The sequence below is a fragment of the Leptodactylus fuscus genome, chromosome 1, assembly GCF_031893055.1.
Source record: "Leptodactylus fuscus isolate aLepFus1 chromosome 1, aLepFus1.hap2, whole genome shotgun sequence".
Classification (NCBI taxonomy): Eukaryota; Metazoa; Chordata; class Amphibia; order Anura; family Leptodactylidae; genus Leptodactylus; species Leptodactylus fuscus.
In genome coordinates this window covers 361,943,152-361,956,034 of record NC_134265.1, presented here as the reverse complement: position 1 = coordinate 361,956,034, position 12,883 = coordinate 361,943,152, and positions in this window count along the sequence as shown.

The following is a 12,883-nucleotide window of genomic DNA, read 5'->3' as shown; positions in this document are numbered from 1 at the left end:
TCTGAGGCAGGTGCCCATTCAGACAATATATACCAAGTAAACCAGCAAAATATGGCATCAAGATCTGGACACTTTGCGACAGCAAAAGTTCATATGCTCTAAATGTTCAAGTGTATACAGGAAAGCCCCTGATGAAAGACCTGAAAAATATCAGGGTATGCGTGTTGTTCTAGATTTGACTCATGGACTAAAAGGACAAAATGTCACGTGACAACTTTTTTACATCCTATCAACTAGGCCAGATGTTGAAGAAAAAACAACTTTCCATGCTGGGTACTATGAGAAAAAACAAACCTGAACTACCGCAAGGTATCCTTAGCAAGAGAGAGGTGTACAGTTCAACTTTTTATTTTTCTGGAAATACAATTGTTGTTTCTTATGTTCCAAAAACAAACAAACAGGTAATTCTCAAGAGCACAAGGCACCATGACAATGCCGTAAGTGATAGAGAAGACAGAAAGCCTGACATTATTTTGGATTATAATGCCACAAAGGGAGCAGGTGATACTTTAGACCAGGGGTCCTCAAACTGCAGCCAGGGGGCCACATGCGGCCCGCCAAGCACTTCTGTCTGGCCCCGCCGACAACTCCGGCAGGCGTGCATTTATAATGAAGCTCCTGGGGAGCTCGGGCCAGGCCATGGAGCACACTTCACTTTACCTATTGGAGGGCACCGCTCCCGATGTCTGTGCGACCTGCTCTGCCTCCAGCCCACTGTTTGAAAAGTTTGAGGACCCCTGCTTTAGACCAAGTAATATCAACATATACATGCAAAGGCAAAACCAATCGGTGGCCAATGATTTTATTTTATAACATACTGGACGTTTCTGCATACAGTGCATTTGTCTTATGGAGAGAAATCGACCCCGATTGGAACCGGAATCAGCTGCATAAAAGAAGATTATTTCTTGAGGAATTGGGAAAATCCCTGGTGAGGCCATATATTGAGAGCAGAAAAGTGACCCCCAGAAGTGAGGGAGCAGCAGCCATTGTAAAAAGTGTCCAACATGCTCAAGAAAGAGACTCCACATCCACGGCCTCCACCAGCACAGCTACCAGCAAAAAAAGGAAGAGATGGAGCTTCTGTCCATCTTCCTGTGACAATAAGACTAATCTGGCATGTGCTGGATGCTCAAACTATCTGTGTAAAGGACATGTGTCTTATTATTGTGCTCAATGTAAAAACGCATGAACATGTTCAGTTTTTTTTTTCTTTCTAAAATGGTTGGAAGTTTTTATGATTTTTCATTTGTTGATTTATAAAATTTGTTTTCAAAAAGATAAATTTCACGTTTTAGTAATAGTAATGTAAAGCTTCTTTATTATTTGTGTGCAGAATGTCAACAATCAAAGATACAGTCCTATGAAAAAGTTTGGGCACCCCTATTAATCTTAATCATTTTTAGTTCTAAATATTTTGGTGTTTGCAACAGCCATTTCAGTTTGATATATCTAATAACTGATGGACACAGTAATATTTCAGGATTGAAATGAGGTTTATTGTACTAACAGAAAATGCGCAATATGCATTAAACCAAAATTTGACCGGTGCAAAAATATGGGCACCTCAACAGAAAAGTGACATTAATATTTAGTACATCCTCCTTTTGCAAAGATAACAGCCTCTAGTCGCTTCCTGTAGCTTTTAATCAGTTCCTGGATCCTGGATGAAGGTATTTTGGACCATTTCTTTCTACAAAACAATTCAAGTTCAGTTAAGTTTGATGGTCGCCGAGCATGGACAGCCCGCTCTCAAATGATCTGAAAACAAAGATTGTTCAACATAGTTGTTCAGGGGAAGGATACAAAACGTTGTCTCAGAGATTTAACCTGTCAGTTTCCACTGTGAGGAACATAGTAAGGAAATGGAAGACCACAGGGACAGTTCTTGTTAAGCCCAGAAGTGGCAGGCCAAGAAAAATATCAGAAAGGCAGAGAAGAAGAATGGTGAGAACAGTCAAGGACAATCCACAGACCACCTCCAAATAGCTGCAGCATCATCTTGCTGCAGATGGTGTCACTGTGCATCGGTCAACTATACAGCGCACTTTGCACAAGGAGAAGCTGTATGGGAGAGTGATGAGAAAGAAGCCGTTTCTGCACGTACGCCACAAATAGAGTTGCCTGAGGTATGCAAAAGCACATTTGGACAAGCCAGCTTCATTTTGGAAACAAAGATTGAGTTGTTTGGTTATAAAAAAAAGGCGTTATGCATGGCGTCCAAAAAGAAACAGCATTCCAAGAAAAACACATGCTACCCACTGTAAGATTTGGTGGAGGTTCCATCATGCTTTGGGGCTGTGTGGCCAATGCCGGCATCGGGAATCTTGTTAAAGTTGAGGGTCGCATGGATTCCACTCAGTATCAGCAGATTCTTGAGAATAATGTTCAAGAATCAGTGACGAAGTTGAAGTTACGCCGGGGATGGATATTTCAGCAGACAATGATCCAAAACACTGCTCCAAATCAACTCAGGCATTCATGCAGAGGAACAATGACAATGTTCTGGAATGGCCATCCCAGTCCCCAGACCTGAATATCATTGAACATCTGTGGGATGATTTGAAGCGGGCTGTCCATGCTCGGCGACCATCTAACTTAACTGAACTTGAATTGTTTGTCCAAAATACCTTTATCCAGGATCCAGGAACTGATTAAAAGCTACAGGAAGTGACTAGAGGCTGTTATCTTTGCAAAAGGAGGATCTACTAAATATTAATGTCACTTTTCTGTTGAGGTGCCCATACTTTTGCACCGGTCAAATTTTGGTTTAATGCATATTGCACATTTTCTGTTAGTACAATAAACCTCATTTCAATCCTGAAATATTACTGTGTCCATCAGTTATTAGATATATCAAACTGAAATGGCTGCTGCAAACACCAAAATATTTAGAACTAAAAATGATTAAGATTAATAGGGGTGCCCAAACTTTTTCATAGGACTGTAATTGCAAAAAGTCTGTGTAACCTTTTATGAAAAAAAAAAATAATAAGTTTGAATTTAAATTTTTCTTTTGTTTATGATCAAAAATGTTCACATACAGTATTTCAATGAAAAAAAGTATTCAAATAAAACAATTAGAGTAGCTAAAAATCAAGAATTAATAGGTCGGGTCATATTGACCCGGGAACAGTACAAGTGTATAGCAAATGTGAACAGAACAGCAGGGTTAATGTATTATATGTCATATATACATGGTAAATAGTTGATACGTCTTGTCTTGTCTTTATTTCTCATCCTATGTGGCAGCGGCCATGAGCAGGCCCGGGGAGGTAGGTAAATAGGCAGTACCTGCTGGGGATACACAGAGGTCTAAGCCAGCTCAGCACAGGGCCACTCAGTTTTGTTTTAAGAGCGGCCTGTGTTGGGCTAGTTTAGGTTAAAAAAATGGTTGATATTGCCGCCCCACCGAAAGTGCTGCCTGAGGCAGCAGCCTCACCTCGCCTCATTAGCACTGCGGCCCTGCACTCATGATTGGTCCATTTCCCCTTCTTCCTGTCATGTGAAAAGTGTTCTTATTTATTTAATTTATTACTAATATATAATTTGACTGCTGTGGGTCATACTGAGGTCATACTAGACCACCGGGGGAGCGATTCCAATATTACTTTTTCTAGTACTGACTACAGAGCTGAGATGGGTATTCTAGGACCCAGAGACTCTTGCAGTCCCCTGTCACTAAATGATCATATGACTGATGGGTCAGGAGGACGTGGCAAGATGGCTCCATTCTTTGCTACTATATACATGGCATTTATTGAGAGCTGTTTCTATAGAGAAGGGGAAGGCCTTGCCTCAGCCTTGGCTCAGCCTTGGCCACATTGGACAGTAGGAGGGTGCGTGCATCCAGTCGGTGGCACCAGTATAGACACCCAGTTACAATGGTATCATCAAATTGTGGTCTAGAAACAAGGACAACAAGTTCACACATTTTGTTATTCCTAATATTGATAACATTTTTATAGAACATAAGACATTTTGGGTTCTTTGTAGCATCTGGGTGATTCTCTAGTCTCGCTGCTCTCCTATATTTGTCAGGTAATATGTATATAAGCTGCAGCTCTCTCCCATCCTCGCACACTGCTGCTGAGATCTCAGGAGCTGCCGAGCTGTCGTCTGTCATGTTTTGGTGTCCGGAGAATCCTGCCTCATTCATTTTTACAGTCATTGTGTGGTTATTTATTCTAAATCATTCTTCTGGTGACGAACGGATCCTGATTTCATCTCCACAATGTAAACTCTTTGCAGTTGGTTCTTCGTATGAATACAAATATTATCAGAGAGGAGACGTCATCATCGGAGGACTCTTTGCTGTCAATGATGTGATGAGATTGAAGGTTTTTTACAATATGCTCCACAAGAGGCTCATCTGTATGGTGCAAGTATATTTCTATTACCACTCTCTTCTCTTTCTGTTTCCTACCAACGTTTTTTAGTTGCAGAATAGTTATGCGTCTGATATTGATGAAGAATCTAGTATTTCGTCAAACTGCTGCCCAGACAAGGTTTTCTTTAGAAGAGAAATTATTATGCTGAAGCCCCATATTGTGAAAACCAAGAGATTAAGGGTCCATTCACTCTGAGTTTTTGGAGCTGATGTTGATGCTGAATCCGCGTCAGAATCCACTTGGAAAAAAAAAAACCTCCCATTGACTTCAAAGGGTTCCTTATTCGCTAGCGCTAGTGAAAAAAGGGAACCTATTTGGATTCTGATGCGGATTCAACATCAAAATCAGAGCCAAAAAACTTACATTACCTGCAAAGTGAATGGGATTCTGGCTAATCCAATCCGCACATTGTAGACAAAGATCCACAGCAGATAAGCATGTCAATTCTATCTGAAGAAACCCCGGCATTTCCCATAGAGGTATAATAAGGGCAGAATGTCAGCAGATGAAAACTCTACAGAAACACAATTAAAAACTCTGCAGAAAAACCGTCATGTGTTTGTGACGCTTTTATTTTATTTTTTTTTTGCTATGTTTTGCTATATGGAACCTTCACCCAGGTACTATGCCACGAAAAATATGTATCCTCTAAATTGCTGATGGGTAGGGGTCTGAAAACTGAGGTCCCTGTGTGAATGCAGCCACTGTGAAGGCAGGCACACCCTTGGTGGATGTTGACCATTCATTTCAATGGGAGCACAGGGATGGCAGAATGCCGTACTTTGGCAAAGTCCAGTGCTCACATATAAGTGAATATGAATGAAGGGGGTCTGTATCCATCAGCTATGTGGCTGACTTCACCGCTGTTCATATCAGGGCTCGTTCACATCTGCGCCCGGGTCTCCGTTCTGCAGGTTTCTGTTTCCTGCACAAAACAGGGCAGGAGACAGAAACCTGCCGGCAGGTTTAAACCGGACACAGAGTCAGACATGCAGTACTTTGTGTCCGGTTTTAAAAAAAATGGCCAGACTCATAATGACAGGTTTCTATCTTCTGCATGCAGAAGACAGAAACCTGCTAACGGAGTCCAGATGCTGGTGTGAACCCAGTGTAAGCTGTGCATTCTAAAATAGTATACAGTGGGGCAAAAAAGTATTTAGTCAGTCACCAATAGTGCAAGTTCCACCACTTAAAAAGATGAGAGGCGTCTGTAATTTACATCATAGGTAGACCTCAACTATGAGAGACAAAATGAGAAAACAAATCCAGAAAATCACATTGTCTGATTTTGTAAGAATTTTTTTTTCAAATTATGGTGGAAAATAAGTATTTGGTCACCTACAAACAATCAAGATTTCTGGCTCTCACAGACCTGTAACTTCTTCTTTAAGAGTCTCCTCTTTCCTCCACTCATTACCTGTAGTAATGGCACCTGTTTAAACTTGTTATCAGTATAAAAAGACACCTGTGCACACCCTCAAACAGTCAGACTCCAAACTCCACTATGGTGAAGACCAAAGAGCTGTCAAAGGACACCAGAAACAAAATTGTAGCCCTGCACCAGGCTGGGAAGACTGAATCTGCAATAGGCAACCAGCTTGGATTGAAGAAATCAACTGTGGGAGCAATAATTAGAAAATGGAAGACATACAAGACCACTGATAATCTCCCTCGCTCTGGGGCTCCACGCAAAATCTCACCCCGTGGGGTCAAAATGATCACAAGAACGGTGAGCAAAAATGCCAGAACCACGCGGGGGGACCTAGTGAATGAACTGCAGAGAGCTGGGACCAATGTAACAAAGCCTACCATCAGTAACACACTACACCGCCAGGGACTCAGATCCTGCAGTGCCAGACGTGTCCCACTGCTTAAGCCAGTACATGTCCGGGCCCGTCTGAAGTTTGCTAGAGAGCATTTGGATGATCCAGAAGAGTATTGGGAGAATGTCCTATGGTCTGATGAAACCAAACTGGAACTGTTTGGTAGAAACACAACTTTTCGTGTTTGGAGGAGAAAGAATACTGAGTTGCATCCATCAAACACCATACCTACTGTAAAGCATGGGGGTGGAAACATCATGCTTTGGGGCTGTTTCTCTGCAAAAGGGCCAGGACGACTGATCCGGGTACATGAAAGAATGAATGGGGCCATGTATCGTGAGATTTTGAGTGCAAACCTCCTTCCATCAGCAAGGGCATTGAAGATGAAACGTGGCTGGGTCTTTCAACATGACAATGATCCAAAGCACACCGCCAGGGCAACGAAGGAGTGGCTTTGTAAGAAGCATTTCAAGGTCCTGGAGTGGCCTAGCCAGTCTCCAGATCTCAACCCTATAGAAAACCTTTGGAGGGAGTTGAAAGTCTGTGTTGCCAAGCGACAGCCCCAAAACATCACTGCTCTAGAGGAGATCTGCATGGAGGAATGGGCCAACATACCAACAACAGTGTGTGCCAACCTTGTGAAGACTTACAGAAAACGTTTGACCTCTGTCATTGCCAACAAAGGATATATAACAAAGTATTGAGATGAAATTTTGTTACTGACCAAATACTTATTTTCCACCATAATTTGCAAATAAATTCTTACAAAATCAGACAATGTGATTTTCTGGATTTGTTTTCTCATTTTGTCTCTCATAGTTGAGGTCTACCTATGATGTAAATTACAGACGCCTCTCATCTTTTTAAGTGGTGGAACTTGCACTATTAGTGACTGACTAAATACTTTTTTGCCCAACTGTAGTTAGAAGATGTGCTTAAAGGTCAATGGACTCCATAACCCTTTAACGAAACAGACAAAAAGTGCCTTACAAACATGGCCAATTTTTTTTTTGTGGCACATTGTACGTTATGTTAGTGGTATACAGTTTTTGATATTTTTTGAATTTATTTATGAAAAAATAGGAAATTTGGAAAGAACATTTCTCAAAACTATTTGTTGTTGACCATTTCAGTTTGGAAGGGGATTATAAAAGCCTATATATTAGAACCAACCCTCCTCCTCCAGGAAATCAAAACCACATTTGGAAAGTTTGTGTTAACACTTGAAGTTTTCCGTGGGACTTAAAATATGGAGATGAAATTTAGACATTTCATTTTCTTCTGTAATATGTTAATTTCCACCTAAAATGTACTCATTGACAAGGAATTCGAGGAGGAGGAAATGAATCTCACAGTTTGTTATGCAATTTCTCTCAAGTACAGAAATACCCCACATGTAGCTGTAAACTGATGTTTCGGCACCTGGTAGCAGATCAAAGAGAAGGAGCATGACTGGGCATTTGAAAAACAGATTTTGCTGGAATAGTTTTCAGGTGCCATGTCTCATCTTCAGAGCCCCCAAAGTACTAGTACAGTGCAAACGCTTCAAAAGTTACTCATTATGGAATCTACACCTCTCAATAAATATATCAAGAGATATAGAGAACAGATATCATTAATAGAGATGAGCAAACAGTAAAATATTCAATATTCGTTATTCGTTTCGAATAGCCACTCAATATTCGACTATTCGATCGAATATCGAACCCCATTATAGTCTATGGGGGAAATGCTTCGTTTCAGGGGAACCCACCATTCGACTCAGGAGGGTCACCAAGTCCACTATGACACCCCAGCAAATGATGCCAACACCTTGGAATGCAACTGGGACAGCAGGGCAAGCATGCCTGGGGGCATCTAACAAGTCCAAGTCACTGTTTTACCCCAACATCACAGCCTATCTACTACACACTTTCCACACTCAAAAAAACCTCTATCAAAGTGGGAAAATACCTGGAAACCTTCTTTCTTTCCCAATTGGATGGACAGAAACCCAAATTTAAGCTAAAGAAACATTAACAAGCACCCCTTTAAATCACATTGCCCATGACAACCATAGATGGAATAGGCAATGGGAAATCCAACTGTACCCAACCTGAACTGTCATTATGGATGTGTGTGATGTGGTAAGACCTTCCAAAATTCACTTTTATGGCCCTTAACATGAGCCCTTCCAAATTAACCCGTTCCCGACATGCGCCGTAATAGTACGGCGCATGTCGGGTCTGTAACTATGGCGACCGCCATAGCCGCCGGGTGTCTACTGCTTTAAGCAGTAGACAACCGGCTCTAATGCCTCCGATCGGTCCCCGGACCGATCAGAGGCATTAACCCCTCCGGCGCCGCGGTCAAAGGCCGCCATTTTGGCCGGGATCGCCGGCTCCTGGAGCATGCTCCAGGGCTGAAGTCCCATTGCCATGACAGCTGGTAGCCTTGTACAGGCTCCCAGGCTTGTCTGCAAATCCTCTCTTTTGCAGGCTGGTCTATGCAGCCTGCAAAAGAAAGGATGCTTTTTTGCAATGCATTGCAATGCATTAGCATTGTAATGCATTGCATTAGTGATCAGACCTCCTGGGGTTCAACACCCCTAGGGGGTCTAATAAATGCAAAAAAAAAATTTAAAAAAAAGTTAAAAAAAATATAAAAAAATATAAAAAGAATTAAAAGTTCAAATCACCCCCCTTTCCCTAGAACACATATAAAAGTAGTTAAAAACTGTGAAACATATACATGTTAGGTATCCCCGCGTCCGAAATCGCCCGCTCTACAAATCTATAAAAATATTTTTCCTGCTCGGTAAACGCCGTAGCGGGAAAAATAGTCGAAAGTGCCAAACCGCCGTTTTTTCACTGTTTTGATTCTGATAAAAATTTGAATAAAAAGTGATCAAAGCAATAACATCTCCCAAAAATGGTAGAACTAAAAAGTACACCCGACCCCGCAAAAAAAGACGCCCTATACATCCCCGTACACGGACGTATAACACAGTTACGGCCGTCGGAATATGGCGACTTTTAGAAAAATAAATTTTTAACACAGTTTTGGAAATTTTTTTAGGGGTCAAAATGTAAATAAAAGCATATAAATTTGGTATCCCCAGAATCGTAACGAAACACAGAATACAGGGGACATGTCATTTTGGCTGCGCAGTGAACGCCGTAAAACCAAAGCCCGTAAGAAAGTCGCAGAAATGCATTTTTTCTTCAAATCCACCCCATTCTGATTTTTTTTCCTGCTTCCCAGTACATTATATAGAATAATTATATATATATATATATATATATATATATATATATATATATATATATATATATATAATGGTAGCATCATGAAGAAAAATTTGTTCCTCAAAAATTAAGATCTCATATGGCTCTGGGAGCGGAGAAATAAAAAAGTTATGGGGTTTAGAAGGAGGGGAGTCAAAAGCGAAAAACGAAAATCAAAAAATGCCATCGGCGGGAAGCGGTTAAGTTACAGGCCCTTAAGCTGAGCTACCAGCAGAGATTGAGGCCCTTCAGGTGACTTCAGCCTTTTACCTGCAGAGTTTTAGGCCCTTTAGGTAAGTTGAGCCTTGCACCAGCAGAGTGTTAGCCCCTTTAAAACTCTTTGCCCCTAAAATGGTGGTTCCAGAACCATCACTCTCATTGTGTTGGATTGATGCAGTGGATTAGACTGAGAACCCAGACATTGATCTTGATTTTGATTGTCACATTAATAACATTTTGGCATCAAGTCCTGGGGGTAACGTTTATTTAGAGGACCGCAAAGGTAGAGAATTGGCTGAAACCACTACTAGCGGTAATGGTCCTCTAATATCGGACTCTACATTACCTCTACAGGGTTCTGATCAGGTATTAATAGTCCAAACAACATGCTCCAGTACTTTAGATGTAGATCAGAAACCACTTTCCCTTCTGACACCAGAGTTAACCAAGCTTCATCATCATCATCCTGCTGAGATGGAGCCACTAAAGGAAACCTTGCCTTCAAAGGCCTGTCCTGGAGCTGCGACTGAGCCAAATGTAAACACAGAGTCCTTTGGAACGGAACAAAATTCACCAGCAGTGTTTTTTAGAGATGAGCGAACACTAAAATGTTCGAGGTTCGAAATTCGATTCGAACAGCCGCTCAATGTTCGTGTGTTCGAACGGGTTTCGAACCCCATTATAGTCTATGGGGAACAGATACTCGTTAAGGGGGAAACCCAAATCCGTGTCTGGAGGGTCACCAAGTCCACTATGACACCCCAGGAAATGATGCCAACACCTCTGGAATGACACTGGGACAGCAGGGGAAGCATGTCTGGGGGCATCTAACACACCAAAGACCCTCTATTACCCCAACATCACAGCCTAACAACTACACACTTTACACACTCAATACCACCTCTCTGACAGTAGGAAAACACCTTGAAACATGTGTATTTGGCACTTGCAGTGAGGAGAGCTTGTCACCAGCAGTGAATTTGGCCCTTGTAGTAAGTTGAAGTTGGCACCAACATTTGTTTTGAAAATCAGGGTGGATTGAGCCTCTAACCAGCAGAGTTTGGGCAAATTCATGGTGGAGGGAGCTTCTAAAACCCCCAGTTTGGACCAATTCATGGTGGAGGGAGCCTCTACAAACCCCAGTTTGGACCAATTCATGGTGGAGGGAGCCTCTAAAAACCCCAGTTTGGACCAATTCATGATGGAGGGAGCCTCTAAACAGCCCAGTTTGGGCAAATTCATGGTGGAGGGAGCCTCTAAAAACCCCCAGTTTGGACCAATTCATGGTGGACGGAGCCTCTAAAAACCCCAGTTTGGACCAATTCATGGTGGAGGGAGCCTCTAAACAGCCCAGTTTGGGCAAATTCATGGTGGAGGGAGCCTCTAAACAGCAGAGTTTGGGCAAATTCATGGTGAAGGGAGCCTCTAAAAACCCCAGTTTGGACCAATTCATGGTGGAGGGAGCCTCTAAAAACCCCAGTTTGGACCAATTCATGGTGGAGGGAGCCTCTAAAAACCCCAGTTTGGACCAATTCATGGTGGAGGGAGCCTCTAAAATCCCCAGTTTGGACCAATTCATGATGGAGGGAGCCTCTAAACAGCCCAGTTTGGGCAAATTCATGGTGGAGGGAGCCTCTAAAAACCCCCAGTTTGGACCAATTCATGGTGGAGGGAGCCTCTAAAAACCCCAGTTTGGACCAATTCATGGTGGAGGGAGCCTCTAAACAGCTCAGTTTGGGCAAATTCATGGTGGAGGGAGCCTCTAAACAGCCCAGTTTGGGCAAATTCATGGTGGAGGGAGCCTCTAAAAACCCCAGTTTGGACCAATTCATGGTGGAGGGAGCCTCTAAAAACCCCAGTTTGGACCAATTCATGATGGAGGGAGCCTCTAAACAGCCCAGTTTGGGCAAATTCATGGTGGAGGGAGCCTCTAAACAGCCCAGTTTGGACCAATTCATGGTGGAGGGAGCCTCTAACCAGCCCAGTTTGGACCAATTCATGGTGGAGGGAGCCTCTAAAAACCCCAGTTTGGACCAATTCATGGTGGAGGGAGCCTCTAAACAGCCCAGTTTGGACCAATTCATGGTGGAGGGAGCCTCTAACCAGCAGAGTTGGTGGAAATCAGGGTGGAGGGAGCCTCTAACCAGCAGAGTTGGGGGAAATCAGGGTGGAGGGAGCCTAGTATTAGCAGAATTGTGCAACGCTTATGGTGGATGAGTATGAGGATGCGGAGGAATTGGAGAGGTTGAGTACAGACATGGAGTTTCATGTTGGGGTGCTTTACACAGGTGGGCACAAAAATGAAGGCTCTATCCAGTGGTGGTTCATTTTTATCAAAGTGAGCCGGTCGGCACTCTCAGCTGACAGACGGGTGTGCTTGTCAGTGATGATGCCACCGGCTGCACTGAACACCCTCTCAGATAGGACGCTGGCGGCAGGACAGGACAGCACCTCCAAGGCATATAGGGCAAGTTCAAGCCACAGGTCCAACTTCGACACCCAATACGTGTAGGGCGCAGAGGGGTCGGAGAGGACAGGGCTGTGGTCGGAAAGGTATTCCCGCAACATGCGCCTATACTTCTCACGCCTGGTGACACTAGGACCCTCCGTGGCGGCACTTTGGCGAGGGGATGCCATCAAGGTGTCCCAGACCTTAGACAGTGTGCCCCTCGTTTGTGTGGACTGGTGAGAACTTGGTTGCCTACTGGAGGAACTGCCCTCCCTGCCGCCAACGTCACATGCTGGAAACATCTCCATCATATTCTGCACCAATTGCCTGTGGCAAGCATTGATGCGATTGGCCCTCCCCTCTACCGGAATAAAAGACGAGATGTTGTTTTTATACCGGGGGTCAAGGATAGCAAAGATCCAGTACTGGTTGTCCTCCATGATTTTGACAATACGCTTGTCGGTTGTAAAGCACCCCAACATGAACTCAGCCATGTCTGCCACAGTGTTAGTTGGCATGACTCCTCTGGCCCCACCGGAAAGTTCAATCTCCATTTCCTCCTCATCCTCCATGTCTACCCATCCGCGCTGCAACAATGGGACAATTCGAAGTTGCCCGGAAGCCTCCTGTATCACCATCACATCATCGGACAACTCTTCTTCCTCCTCCTCCTCCTCCTCCTCCTCCTCCATTAAACGCGATGAAGCGGACAGATGTGCGGACCTACTCTCCAGC